Source organism: Tasmannia lanceolata, unplaced genomic scaffold (assembly GCF_043159265.1).
Source record: "Tasmannia lanceolata isolate RefF3 unplaced genomic scaffold, GAP_Taslan_0.1 ptg000007l, whole genome shotgun sequence".
NCBI lineage: Eukaryota > Viridiplantae > Streptophyta > Magnoliopsida > Canellales > Winteraceae > Tasmannia > Tasmannia lanceolata.
The window spans coordinates 16,011,506-16,027,544 of NW_027518684.1; the positions used below are offsets into that span (position 1 = coordinate 16,011,506).

Below are 16,039 nucleotides of genomic sequence, written 5' to 3' on the forward strand. Positions count from 1 at the left end.
AGCCGAGTTGGGAGCTTGCCAATATTGTATAGCCCACCGAATCAAGTCACAACCTTGACACAGACACGTGCGCGCGCAAACACACACTACTTGCACAAGTAACATGGACCGCAACGAGAAGATAAAGACTATTTCTTTCGATGTAAAATGGGTGTAAAAATTTTTTTACTCATTTTTAAATTCAAAATTAGAAGTAAAATTGGTTTTACGCCCATTTTACAATGAAAGCAAGGGAGCCGAAGCAAAAATTGGGAACTGATCAAGTTAAACAAAAGCAACAAAGAGTTTAAAGCATGTTTGGACCAAGGTTTTAAATTTCGGTTTCGTTACCGGTTTCGGACCCCACAAATCTCGAAATTTTGCTCGAAATTCAATGGACAATCAAAAAGAATATTTTATTCCTGATCAAAATCTCTGAAATTTCGGGATAATTACAAAATAATTAAAAAATCCAAAAAATGGTCGAAATCCCAAAAATTTAGCACGAAATTTCGGGAATAATGAAATTTCGGTCAAAATAATGACACATTTCGGATAAGTACCATTTCGATTTCGGTGCGCCAACACCTCTCTCTCTCTCTCTCTCTCTCCCCCTCTCTCTCTCTCTCTCTCCCCCTCTCTCTCTCTCTCTCTCTCTCTCTCTATATATATATATATATATATATATATATATATATATATATATATATATATATATATATATGAGGAAAATGATTGTGAGCTTGAAGCTCATATAGCAAATATGAGCTTGAGAGCCCAAACACATGTGGGCCCACATTCTTAGGATGATCCAAAGCATTCATTTGAAAGGCCCTTACATAGATAGGGTGTGTACAAAAAATCAGCTCCATAGGATCATCCTAACCCATCCAAAAGTGGAGGGCAAAATGGACAGACACCATTTGCCACAAAACTGCCCATTTTTGCCCTCCGCTTTTGGAAGGGTTAGGATGATCCAAAGCATTCATTTGAAAGGCCCTTACATAGATAGGGTGTGTACAAAAAATCAGCTCCATAGGATCATCCTAACCCATCCACAAGTGGAGGGCAAAATGGACAGACACCGTTTGCCACAAATCTGCCCATTTTTGCCCTCCGCTTTTGGAGGGGTTAGGATGATCCAATGGAGCTGATTTTTGGTACACACCCTATCTATGATGGGACCTTGCAAATGAATGGTTTGGATCACCACAAAAAATGTGGGACCCATGTGTTTGGGCCCTCAAGCTCATATAAGCTATATGAGCTTCAAGCTCACAATCATTTTCCGTGATCCAAAGCATTTATTTGAAAGGTCCTTACATAGATAGGGTGTGTATAAAAAATCAGCTCCATAGGATCATCCTAACCCATCCAAAAGTGGAGGGCAAAATGGACAGACACCATTTGCCACAAATCTGCCAATTTTTGCCCTCCGCTTTTGGAGGGGTTAGGATGATCCAAAGCATTCATTTGAAAGGCCCTTACATAGATAGGGTGTGTACAAAAAATCAGCTCCATAGGATCATCCTAACCCATCCAAAAGTGGAGGGCAAAATGGACAGACACCGTTTGCCACAAATCTGCCCATTTTTGCTCTCCGCTTTTGGAGGGGTTAGGATGATCCAATGGAGCTGATTTTTGGTACACACCCTATCTATGATGGGGCCTTGCAAATGAATGGTTTGGATCACCACAAAAAATGTGTGACCCATGTGTTTGGGCCCTCAAGCTCATATAAGCTATATGAGCTTCAAGCTCACAATCATTTTCCTCATATATATATATATATATATATATATATAGAGAGAGAGAGAGAGAGAGTCAACATAATTAAGAAATAAAACCAATTTTAAAACAGATCTAGCTCATTTTAATGTGTTCCCAGTTTTGTGCTACTTTTGGGGCTGAACATATGATTTTGCCTAACCAAGCAACATTTTAGAAGTAGATATTTGACCCATTAATTTTGATACTAATAACAATTTATAAAGATTTACGGTGATATTGGGTGCAAGGAAACATACTTCAAACAGTAAAACTGAATTGCATTTCACTGGGCTTTTATTCAACTTGTATTGGGGCCTCAAAAGACCTGGAATCCGAGCATTTCCAAATTGGAGATGAGAAGATGCATACACCCTCGTTATTCCATAAAATCAACAATTTACTGTTTGCATGTACAATATAAACTGCATAAACTGGGTTCTTTATAAGCACGTATTGTATGAAAAAACAAAAACAAATTAACAATCTTTCATTTCAGCAAATGATATTGGCAGAGATAATTGCAGTAACTCATTTCGTTTCATTATTTAAACAGCGGTAAAAAAATTATTATAGTTATAAAAAAAAGAAGCCTTAAAGCCAATAAAAAATGTGCAATTATTAAAACATGGTAGTGCCAATATCATTAGCCCCTTTTTATAAAAAGTAATCCAAAAAAGGCAAGTAATCCAAAAAGGCTCATCTTCACTCTAAAATCACGAATCACAATTCTCACCCTTCTCTTTTATTGTCGGCTTAGATTTTGACCCGTGGCCCTTTTTGACATGTGTCGCCCCTTCTCTTTTATTGTGGGCTCTGATTTTGACATGTGTCGCCCCTTCTCTTTTATTGTCAGCTCTGATTTTGACAAGCGGCAATGAAGGCTCAAAAGACCGCTTGTATGGCTACTATGTGTGGCAATCCCTTCTTAGCTAGTGGAGATAGTATTGCACCTTACTCTATTCTCACTTCTCTTTTATTGTCGGCTCTGATTTTGACAAGCGGCAAAGATTCAACTGAACTTGATCTCACATTACCTGAACTTGATCTCACATTACGCATTTAACTGAGACTCTGAAGCTTGAACCCTCGTCAATTCCTGCAAGTCCACAAAATTCAACATCTCCATAAGTCTCCACGGTTTTACGTTAGATTTAAGAAAGGCGGTAAAAAATGATTCTCCACATGCTCGGGCTTTTTGCTTGATCAAACTAAGATTTCACGCTTTAATGCTCAAGTACCCCTCTTAGGTTACTTTTGTATCCAATATGCAATATGTGATCCTACCGAAAAGATGCCAAAAAGAAATGATTGAATCTTTTCTTATATATTGAAAATATCAATTGTGCTCGAGTCACCTAGCATAGCCCAACAAATCGAAACGTGCACTATGCATATGATGCTCAGTGTGTTCCAGAAGGCAAACTAGTCAAAAACAAAATAACAATCTATAGTTTCATGGGATTTGCTAGCATCCATCGCAAAAGGCATTTTGCAGATGGTCTGTTGCATCTTACAGCAGCCACCTAATGAATGAACACAAAATCTGTCAGATGCAGAGCCTGGATGGCGGCTGTCAGATGCAACAGACCATCCGTGAAATGCCTTCTGCAATGGCGCTAGCAAATCCCTAGTTTCATACATAGAAGACAGTACTCTCCATAGAATATTAGAAGGTTAAAGACTGCAAACAATATATAGTTTCATGGGATTTGCTAGGGACCATCGTAGAGGACATTTTGCAAACCGGTGGTTGCATGAGGGCAGCCACATCAGATGAATTAAAAGAATAAGACAAAATCTGTTGAACAATAAGACTATGTGGCTGCTCTTCTCCTGCAACAGCCAATCCGTGAAATGCCTTCTGCAAACGTCAGTAGCAAATCCCTAGCTTCATATGTCACAAAAACTTAACAAGGCTGAGTTTCCCGAATAGCAGACATCCTCACCATTGGCTTGAATAAAAAAACAACACAATAATAGGGACAAAGAAACTACCCTTATCCTTTTCAAGATTTTGAATACAAAAAATCGTACTGCCTTTCCTCTATCTGATCTCTCACCACCAACCACAACAATAAGAAAAAGGGCAGCGCATTTTGTTTATTCCGCCAAAAAGAAACAATTATAAGAAACAACAACAGTTCTCTTCTCTACTGTCAGTGTATTGTTTGAGGTTATTAGAAGGAAGAAAGTCGGGACGTAACTTGTGAGTTCAAAATGATTAGAAAAGCAAGTTTGAGTTTTTAACATAAGGGTAATATTTTCATTTCAAAAATAAGAGCAAAGATACTTTACAAAAGTTGACTCTAAGGACGCTGTGGAAATTACTTTTCAAAATCGGAAAACAGTTTCTGCACTCGAGCAGAAAGCTTATCTGCGCTAAAGTGCAGAAAACTGGGGTGGGCCCACATTTTTGGGGGGGGAATCAAAGCATTCATATGATGGGCCCTGTCATAGATATGGTGTGTACCAAAAATAAGCTCTATTGGATCATCCTAGGGTGTCCATTTGTGGAGGGAAGAATGGACAAATATTGTTTGTCCACAAATCTGCCCATTTTTTCCCTCCACAAATGGACGGGTTAGGATGATCCAATGGAGGTGATTTTTTGTAGACACCCTATCTATCATAGGGCCCATCAAATGAATGCTTTGCGCCCGCGCCCGCGCCCCCCCCCCCCCCCCCCCCCCCAAAAAAAAAATGTGGGTCCACCCTGTTTCTGCAGTACTCAAGCAGAGATATGCACTCAAGCGCAGAAACAGTAAGACCTTTCAAAACACTGACTTCATAAACAATATGCTCCTTTAGTCTCTCTTTGAAAGAAAATACAAAATAGGAACTTTTGGACCAAAATCCTTAAATCACAAGGGGGTCATAGTTATTTCATAACAAATACGCAAATTTTTATGCTTGGCATTAGGCAGTAACAAACATTGTGTAAATTTTTTAGTGGAAGTACAATAGTGTTATTTTGGTTTTGGATACTGGACATTTTGACACAGTCATCAGAATAGACTTGGACTCAAACATCAAGGATAATTAGAGGAATTCTCTAATTAAGATCACATCTGATTAGGACCTGAGTGGATCCCCATAAATGTGTGCCTAAAACAAACTCCTAAAGATCCCCTTTACTTTGCCTTTTCAACTATCATCTGACAATAATCGAAGTGTTGCTTAGGCTGCACATGGTTTTAAAATGGGAACGAAATACAAAACAGGGTTTTAGAGTTGCCATATTTCAAAACCCTACCTTGAAAAAAGCTAGAAAATACTATAGCTTGGAGAGAAGTTTCATACCATACGAGTGAACTGATTGTAACACTTGAATGCTCAGCTATAAAGCGAGATAACATTTTCCAGTTTCATCTCTAGATTTTGATGAGAATCAGGCAACGATGTCTTGCTTCCCTTTTCTTGACTAGACTTTATCTCTAATCTCGAGCCTCGAGCGACTGAAAGGATTTCCTACACAAGTGGTGGCCACCAAATTAATTGCCTTGTTAAACTAGAAATATAAAAAGAGATTTTATTTTAAAATAAAAATAAATGATTGTGATGCAAAAGTTGAAAATGATTGTTGGAATTGTTGGAAAATGATTCAACTAATTGAAAGTAATGGAAATCTTTATTGAATGGAATGTGGATGTTAATTTTCTTAGATTTCTTGAATTGGCTCTCGAGTTGGTTTAGGAAAAACTAGAAGGTTAAGGTAGTTTCAAGAAGATTGTTTTGGGTATCAAAGAGTAAATTGTGTAGTCGTATTTGGGTGGTGAAGAAAATCAAGAAAGGTGAGAGGTTAAAGAAAGGGAAAGGTGGGTTACAAAGGTGGTGGATGTAATTCTTAAATCAAGAACTGGTTAACAAGAAATCAAGATTTTTGGATGTTTCAAGAAACTAGTGGGATTTGCATCGTCTTCAATGAAGTAAAAGATGGTGGTGAGAAACTAGGCATAATCGGCTGAGATTAGAACAAACCTTGTAGAAAGTGGTGTGAAGATTGATGCTTACGACCATAAACACGTAAAAAGAGACCTCCCATCTCTCTCTCCCCCTCTCTGTTAATCATCTACTCCCATTGAAAACCTAAGTGCTTAACCGTATGATTTGTGGACACGGACACAAGTGTTGCATGTCGACACTGACACGGAGTGTCAGACACACAACAAACCCCCAAAATTTAGAAACGGGCACATGGGAAAAATAGAAAGTATATATAATCATGACTTGTCAATACGGATTCGTGTGTCAGGTTTTTACACGGATACGAGTTGTCTGATATGGCAACATTAAAAAATCTAGAAATGGTGACATGTACATATGCATAAAACTATTGATTACTATCATAATTTATAACAATATAAATATGATATTCATTTAATAAAATAATAAATTTTAGCATTAATCAAATAACAATGCATTTATCAATGTAATCTAGTTCTCTTCCGTCTCCAATATACAACAAGAAAGGGAGGCGAATATGATACAATGAATATAGTATTAGAATAAGAATTTGTTTAGGGTTTTAGGTTTAGGGGAGGGATATAACAAATATTAGTCAAAAGAAGGGTTAATTTTAGTTTATTTTTAGAATGGTAAAAGAGAAAGAGAGTTAATTATAAATGATACCATTAAAAACAAAGAGTTAATTATAAATGAAGGTAAACACCAAATCCAATAATAAAATAGAATGTCACGCTAGAGACGGAACAAAAGCGTGTCCACATATGAGCACATTAAGAACACTCCTAACAGTGCATTTAAAAAGTGTCCAAAGGAGTATCGACACTTGTGGGCACGTGTGTCGTGTCGGTCACGGCAGGACACTTGAGTCAGCAATAAATTCAAAGTGTCGGCTAAATCATAGCCTTAACCCACCAATTCATTTTTATTCGAAAAAACACACCCTAAAATTTTCCATTTCTTATCTGTCAAAAAAGAATTAAAAAAAAAAGAAGAAGCAAAACACCTTCTCTTTTGGAAGGAGAAATAGAGATCTCTCTCTAGATGATCCATTCAAGAGAGAGAGAGAGAGAGAGAGAGAGAGATGTCTCTAGATTATAGACAGGAATATAAAAAATCACAACAAAAGAAGAGTGCAACCCTATAGACAGGAATATAAAAAATAACAACAAAAGAAGCGTGCCAACCTGAAACTCAAACTTAAGCTTTTGAAGTTTGTCCAACCTTTTTCTCAGTGGCTTTACATCTTCTAAGATTTGGGTTTTTAGATCATTAGAAATGTTTTGCTCTTGTTGGGAGGGGGGGGAAAAAGTGGAATAGTACGATTTTGAAGGTGACAATTTGATAGCGTCAAAATGCCAAAAAGCATGGAAGGTAAGGTAAGGTAAGGTAAGGACGTCTCACAATAAATCCCAAAATTAATGTCAAGTAAAATTAGTGAGCCAATAAATCCTATAATTAGGGGAAAGATAAATTAGTAGAGAAAAGCGCAATTAGCAGTAACTGACTTTTTAGGAAAATAATTTAAAAATATATATATTCTTCCCAATAAATACTGCAATTAGTAATGGTAAGAGAAATTATTAGTAAAATAAATGGGAGAGGGACCTAAAAGTAGTATTAACCCAGCCACAGGAGAAATTTAAAAACACCACTAAGGGGTGAGATTTTCTCATACCTAACTGACCATTTATTCAACGAAGTTGAATTCATATACCGACTAATTAAATACTTCTACCGAATTTCAAGAGAAAAACTTTTCTTCGAAAAAATGAATGATACATGGAAAGTTAGCTGCTTAGTATATATTACAGATGTGCCCATACACCATAGATAGCCAATTTGTGTCAACAACTTCAATTATTTAAGCATGTGTCAAAAAATATTTAAAAGTCAAAGCCCACGGAATAATTGCAAAGTAGAGTTTATTAAATGTAACATTACCATCTTATTGAGGAATTTACCTTTATTTTTTCCTATATCACCTGTTCCATTCACGGAGCAATTGCACCTATTCCATTGATAGAGCAATTGCACCTGCTTCATTTTCACTCTTGGCATACATGACTTTGCTGGCCTACAACCTTGTGTACCTGTTTGTTACAACAGCAAAAACATCACAATCTTATGAGCCTCATCATTTAAATTGTTCTAAAAACATTAATCTTCCAAAAATACTAAGTAGAACAAAAAAATCGACACAATACACAATGCGAGAGAGGGGTATGAAGAAGCAACGACAGAATAGATACTCCACATGCATCAATGAAAAAAGAATAGCCTAGTGAAAAGAGAAATTATATGATGCCCGACCGTCAAAATAAAGGGCGGATAGAGACAAACCCTCTCTCCCTTGATTTTTAATCCCAGGGAAAGCACCGTTTTTTTACTTTTCCTTGGTTCAAAAACCAATGCAGCAGGTTTTGTCTCCTTCTGCCCTTTACATTTTGAGGGTCGGGCATCATATAATTTCTCTAGTGAAAATAACAATCCAGATAAAATAGAAAATTATTATAGAGCACGACACGAGAGACGAGAGAGATAAATGATAAAAATAAAAAAAGAAAAGAAAAAAAGAATAGACCATATTGCATAGGTTACTGACCTAAACCAGAAAACGAAAGAAACTCATACAGAGGTATGTCGAGACGAGGATATCCTCTCTCTCTCTCTCTCACACACACACACACACACACAAAAAAAAAACGATAAATGGAGAAAGAAACATAGAGATGCATGCGGAAACAAAGAGAACCTCTCTGTCACACACACACAAACATAAACCACAAATCGAGAAAGTAACATAGAGATGTATGCGGAAACAAAGATAACCTTCCGCTTTCTCCTCCCTCTCTTATATCTGGTCTCTCTTACTATTTGAGACATAGGGTTTCGAATACAAAACAGGGTTTGCAAAGTTTCATAACATCCATATACACTGATTAGGGTTTTATACACACAGAGAGGAGAGAAAAGAGATATAACATGAAACCCCAATATAAAAAAACTGGATGAGAAACAGCGATAAGAAGAAAATGAGGAAATTAACAAACTACGAAGAGGGTTTTGCTAAACGAACCTGCTCGCCCTTTTTCTTCTCTTCTACACCTCTTCTTCCACATACCTACGAAACTAGGGTTTCCCATCCTTGGAAATCCAAAACCCTAATCGCCAAAAATGAACTCGTAGTTTGGTGTATAAATAGATGTTAGAAGTCGGTATGTTAATATATTTATCCCCATTTCTTCCCTGGTCCAGCCCCCTCTCTGTCACACATATCCATATATAATTGCTATTTTACACGACACGAGGGTGCCCGGTGATGAAAAAAGGGACGACTATAGGGTGTGAATGCGATTGAAAACTCAATGGACAATATTCTGTCATATCACTTGGATTCGAATGTATTCAAGGAATGACGAATATAGGCAATTTGTGGGTCCTACAAGGGGATATGCTAGCATATAGGAAAGATAAAGGGCTATACAAGTCAATGTTTAGAATTTCTTGTCAAAACCCTAAACGAGGCTTGATAGATCACCGGTCTAGGATAGTCTCTAATTTAGATGTTTTCAACAAATAACTTTTATACAATCCATGGTAAAAGGTAACTTTTGGGTCTAGTAGGATTTGGGGGCTTGTGTGTCTGGGTTGGGGGCGAGCATGTATGTGACATCAATACGGCTAATCTTGTAGGACATCATGAGCCAACCCACAAGGTCTTGGTCTCATGCATAGAATACGGGACCATAAAAATTAATGGTTTAGATTTTCTTAGCCGACTCCAGATGATGCTTGATGGGGCTTGATGGATCCAAAGCCTAGAATCACCCAAATGAGGTCATTTGAATATCGATCATTTATCCAAACTTGTAGTTTTTGTTTGAAACAAAAGTGGGGAGCAACACAAGGGCAACGCTATAAAGAATCATTCTTATAGCGGTAGGGGTCCCCGTTAAACCCCAGCTTACGCATAAAAAAAAAAGAATCATTCTTAAAAAAACAGTCACTCACCTTTTCTACCTCATGCACATGATCAGATCCATTCATCCGAACTGCAAGCACAAGTTCGGCCAAATGTTGTTGAGAAAAATTGATCAGGCTCATTACATTTCTTTTAGGAAGGTGTGTAAAAGTTTCATCTTTAAAAAAAAAACTAATGAGTTTTTATATGGTGCCCAAGCGTTAAGTTTAGTTTAGGCAGGCGGTACAACAGAAGTACCGACTATGTAGGACCCAAGGTAAGATAATTTTGTCCCATTGTTGCTGCTGGGATCTGACCTCAGTGCTCGGATGGATCCTGTCCTCTTGGTCTTGCTGAGGGAGAAGAGTGGTCAGTTCATCCTGTGTCCTGCACTCATAGAAAGTTATCAGGACTGCCCAGAGTCGGAACTCTAGGGAAACCCTTCGACACTCAACCCAAACGAAGAAACAGATGAAACCTGAGCAAAGAAAGAAGTTCTCGAAGTTGAGTCGTCGGTTTAGCGTACCTAGATGGTAGCATAGCCTTGAATTTGAAGTGGGGGTTTCCCTTTTATAGGTAGAGTTTCCAAGACTCACGGGCTGGTAACGGGATGACAGTATGGTGTCGGTATGGTCACCGTGACAACTCTAGGTTGGTTCAGAACTACAGGGTTAGGGAGTGCTAGATCTGCTGTAGCTTGGTTCCAAACTACAGGGTTAACCGTGGTACCTGGTTCTGTACCATGCTTGTTACAGAAGCCGTTGGCGTGGTGTTCCTCGGTCTTATACTCCTCGGGTTCCTTCCCAAGGGTGATTCGTCCTCCTGATCTTGCTCAACGGGGATGGCACAGGCATTAGAGACCCATGAAGTAACATTAATAGCCGGGATGACTAGCAAAGGAGGTATGCTACGAATAAGAACTTGGAGTATACCTGCTATATCAGTCACTTGCCGAGACAAATTCATGAACATCGTACGCCCTGCCAGCGACTGTGTGGTGGACACCGGAGATTCTTCCACCTGTGGAAGTTGGTTTTCCCTCGTCGGAGGAACTTAATTTGAATTGGAGCCAAGATTGACACAGCTCCTTCTGATGATGTTGCTTGGTTGAGGGTTTGCAGGATTCTTCATCCTAGAACTTGAAGAGTCCCATGGTTGGCGTCAATCTGATGATGTCGAAATCTGGTTCCACGATCAATGGCTGGTAGACCTCCAATTTGTAATGGATCTGGGCTCACAGAAACTCAGAGTTGTGACTCTAGGAGACCACTTCGATGCTCAAGTCAGAAATTGGCACAAACAGGATAAAACCAAGCAGTTGGAGAACTGAAGAGTAATTCTTGCTAGTGACTAGAAGATACATATCTTTGAGCATGGAGATCCCTTAATAGGAGTCTTTCCTTACTGAGCGATTTCCTTTGGAGATAAGCACCAAGTTTCCTCAAGGGAACTGGTTTCTATAATGGCCCCCTGATTTTATGCAGAAGTAGTTATTCTTCAAATGGACCTTCCCTTTATAACACTTTCTCTTTGGTGACGTTGCTATGTTAGAGAGACGGAGAATCTTTCTTGCCCTACGTTCTAAGGGGCAAGTTTGATTTCCTATTTAGACTCAATGTCAAGGTGGCAAACGGGCCGTGCTGTGCCCGTGGACCATTTCTACCTCCTTCACGTGGTCAAATCCATTTATCCAAACTGCAAGCATAAGTTCAGCCAATTAGGGCCCAATAACTATCTTTTAGGAAGGTGTGTAAAAGTGAGTTTTCTGTGTAGGATTTTTTAATAACTTTTTTAGTTTTATAATTACATGTAATCTGTCTACCCATGCCACCGTAGAGTGAGCACGCCCTATGCACTAACATGATTCATGCAGATAACGTATGGTTCTCTACTCATATTTTTGTGGGCCAAAATAATCTAACCTTGGGTCTACATAGAAAATGTTTGATCTCTATGAGTTAACGTACATGGTCTTAGCTCCATGCCACACAAATGCCCCATCCGAAATGTCAATACCTACATAAATTAATAGTTTAGGCCCTGTTCGTTTGAGATTATGCCAACCCATTGTGAGTCCAAAACCAATAATTGGACTCATATTATTGGTTTTGGACTCACAATCGGTTGGCATAATCTCAAACGGACATGGCATTAACGTTTCTTGGAGGGCCCCTGAGGATAACATATTGGTCAAGGTTCTAGCATTATCCAATCATTGTGTGAGTTTAGCTTTTTTGTTGTGGACACCTACATTGGTTCGATGGTCATTGAACCAGGCGAGGCCATCAGACCATCTGAAATGGCAGGGCTAATGGTTGTCCATCGTATCAATGAATCTGGTTATATACATGAGTCATATGCATCGGCCTAGAGCCACTCTTCCTTTTCCTTTTTTAATTTTTCAGCTGCATGCATTTAAATCGCATGATGTTATAGTTCCTCGTAGTATATAGATTTTCGTATATGGTATTTAATATTTATAGAAAAATTTACACTTTCAAGGTATTTAAACAATCTCTTTTAGTTATCTAAAGTATTTGAAACATATAGTATATTTAATTACATTAATTAAGGTAATTAAATAGTGCAGTGAAGGTAAAATCCTTCTAGGCTCAGGAATCCCCGAGAGAACGAAATCTATAGACATCATCCACAAATCCCTACATAGTTTTATGGCTGGGTAAAGTTTTAAGGGTCTCTAGGTATTTGGAAAAATCTGAATTCTAGACTCTAGTTGTTTGTTAGGTGCCAACATTTTATCGTCTATTTGCTTCAACATTCGGTTGTTTCACATACTGCCAAATAAGATCATCTACAAATACCTCATTTTGTTCACTCATGACCGGCAATTTCGTAGAAATCCAAAGGGAGTGTATAACAATAACGATAAGCTGTTCCCTCTTCAATATCCTAAGGCAATCTCATCAACTCATTTTAAAAATGTGCCTATTTAAAAATAGGGAAATGATTTCAACACCAACATGTTTTGATACAAGATGCTCATGTTTCTTGTCTTTTAGTATTTAAAGAGATGTAAAAGGGTTTTTACGGTTCCCCAGATGCACTTATGTGACAATTAAATGCTAAAAGAAAAGATACATGAGTGCATGTGTCAAAATATAGTTGTGCTGAAATCATTTCCCTAAAGATATAGTTCTAGGAATTTAGACAGAAAAATATTTTAGTCAAACCATGGTTGAAATTACTTATACACCATTTCAAAATAATCTAAATGTCCTTTTAAATGATGCAATATGCCTAGAAGCAATACAAAGCTTTTAAATACATTATTTCAAGGTATTTTCAACGAGCGGCAAGCTCTGTGAGGAGTTAGAAAATGGGAACGAGAGAAGAGGAGGGAAGATGGAAAAGAAGAGAGACAGTGAGGGAGACTTGATGTTAAGGGTGTATTTGTATACTATAAGGTTTATTTTTACAAAAGAACCCTTCGAAAAAATAGTTGATGTCAAAAATAATGATGGTACTTTTGCAAATCCGCATCATCTAATCGGATATGGAACTATCCAACGGATTTTATGGAGTTTTCTAAATCTAATCAAAAAACATTTGGGATCCTATGATGAGGATCATAATGTGACTACAAATGGCACTAATGTGCCACTGTCCGTCCAAGTTCGAATCATAGCATCCATTTGACTGTTTAGGTCCATTAACACCCCTATTGTTATCGGCAATCAACCTAATGAACAGCCAAGACTAGATCCAATTAATCATAGATCACAATGTAATCGAACAATACTTTTAGTGATCGATTTTATGGAAGTTTTCTACATTAAATTGTTTCTGTGCATCGTAAAACCATGCATAAAATATGCATAAATTTTCAATTAATTTTACTAATTCATAGTAGTGTATTGATGTGGAAGCGTTGATACCAATTGGCACAGGGTAGCATAGTAACAGAAGCTCTGATACCTAATGCACAATCTCGTGGCAGAAGTTTTAATTTCTTGAGAGAAAGAAAGGGAAATGGGAAAAAATAAGGAATAGGGAAGGAAAAGTTATGTGAGAAAAGGAAAAGGGATGGGGAAAGGGCTATAAAAGGAGAAAATGGGGTGAAACTAATGTAATTAAAGGGAAGATGTTGTGTAGGGAATCCTATGGGTAAACTAATAAGAAGGTTCTTAAAAGAATCAAGAAAAGTTGTTAGGAGGTTAAAGATATCAAGAATTGAATTCAGTTAATTAAAAATGCGAAGGAATTTGGATAGGTTTCAATTAACAAAGGTGTAAGTATTCTTGGGGTTGGTTTAACGTAAGGAGTGAGGTGGTTAATCAGTTAATCGGTTAAAGATGTGATGGAAGATGGTTTGGGGTTGGCTGAAGTTCTTAGTTGTTTAAACGGAATGTAGAATATGGAGGTTGGGAAGGTTTACTAGACCGTATAAAAGTGTCTTTCGGGTGGCAAAAGGATGACTAAGAATAGAAGTTTTGGGGAGAAGAGGGGTGGTTTAATTTTAATGGGGCTGAGATGGGATTTTCAAGGGTCGATTTCCTTTAGGTTTTGAACAAGCTCAAAGATAAGTGATTCGTGAACGTACATTTGAGAATGGTTGTTTTCGTTTCTTCCTTCTTCTTTTCAACACACTTCATATGTGCTACTATGGGATTTGATCCATGACCATAGGTTTTGTATGTTTCAAGTGATGAGTCAATTCCCCATTCACTACAAGAAAAATGAGTTTCACCGACGGTCGTGACCGTCGGTGTATATACCAAAAAATATCGGTATATGATGCACCGACAGTTTCATGGACTGTTGCCAATTCAACCGTGCCTAAAGGTGTTTACCGACGCTTTCTAACAAACGTCGGTGTATATATTTCTACCGACGTTTATTAACGTCGCAAATTGTTTTTTCCTAATGCCGGAAATGGCAACTACACCGACGGTTTATAAAGTGTCGGTGTAGATTAACCATTCACCAATGTTTTATTGACCGTCGGTATAATTACCGACGGCCACGACCGTCGGTGATAGAACCATAAGGGTGGATTTATGGTTTGAATCTCCGACGATTTAGTAACCGTTGTTAATATTACCGATGGTCATAACCGTCGCTAAATGTGAGTCCGTCACTATACAGCGACGTTCACATGACCATCGGTGAATCTTGGTTTTTTTTTTTTTTTTTTAAATCACTTATTGTTTAATTCTCCCTAAATTTCGGTACATTTACACTACAACACATGTGTTAATCTGGTGTACACCTGTTTACATTTGAATACAAACAACCACATAAATATATCCACATCCACAACTTGTTTGGATACACAACCATTACATTATGCATAACCTATTGACAAGTACAAGTAACTACATCTACAAATTTTGTTAATAGAACCTGTATACACACCTATTAACTGCTTCTGTGAAGAGGATTAGTTCATCAAGTGTCCCATAAACATAAAAAATGTCATCAATTATGTAAACGAGCGATATGGGTTTTGTGAGGTCAACTCTGTACTTTGAGAATTGAGGGTGTGAGAGCATTGCCATGGGCCACAAGAACCATTTCACTGGTTGGTCTCTAACAAAACATAATTCCTTCGACAAACCCAGGTCTTTCCACCACTTGAATTTGGAAGGAGAAGTCATTAAGTTAGAAAGTCTGATATTAGTCTGAAGTAAAATTCAATTGGAAACAGAATTGCTTACTTTAGAATGGCTCTAAGCTCTCCTTGGTGCAACGACTAAACGATGTTGAAATCCAATTTTGCTAGTTCTTGTAAGACTCCTGTCCTCCCATTGTCTCCTTGGTAGTTTTTGAGGTAGTAGTTGGCATTGAACCTTGGCAATGTCATGTGAAAAGGATGCTCCAAGGTATTGTAGACACCCCATTTTGACCGGACCCAGGTTCGAGTTGCTTGTACCAAGCCTCGTCAAATCGGTGAGTTGGGTTCCCAAATTGAACTCTGAAGCAGTTTATGGTCCCACCGAGGTCCCCGTAAAGTTTCGGCAAAATCCAACTTGATTTGGCAAATAGGACGAACCGAGAAGGAGGCGTAGTAGAAGTGCATAAAGGGGGGTGAATTATCTGTGGAAGGGAATGTCCGAGTGAGAAGGGGGGTGAATTATCCTGCGATGGGCGCGCCCGGGCCGAATAGGACAAAAGGGGCGGGCGCGCCTCATCCTTTTCCGCGCGCCTCATCAAGTAGATGTGCGGATATCAACACTGTTACTTTGATGTATAAAAAAATTGAAAAATCAGAGAGGGAACTATTCATTATCGTCTAAAAAAATCCAGAAAAAAGAGAGAGTGAGAGCAGAGAGCGAGATTTGATTTTTTTCTTTCCCTTTCTTTCCTCGCCGATCATTTTCTCCGATCGTTGTCGGAAATCCA

The 16,039-nt window shown here is 38.1% G+C and overlaps 1 long non-coding RNA gene across 1 annotated transcript; it reads right to left on the reverse strand.

Annotated features, from left to right (window-relative positions):
* Positions 1-2,172: 2,172 nt before the first annotated feature.
* LOC143881054 (uncharacterized) lies at positions 2,173-8,878 on the reverse strand. Its single transcript, XR_013251842.1, has 4 exons — positions 8,792-8,878; positions 7,677-7,805; positions 5,050-5,217; positions 2,173-2,845 (listed from the first exon to the last, which is right to left on the reverse strand). It is a non-coding gene; the product is annotated as an uncharacterized LOC143881054 (long non-coding RNA).
* Between the last annotated feature and the right edge of the window lie 7,161 nt (positions 8,879-16,039).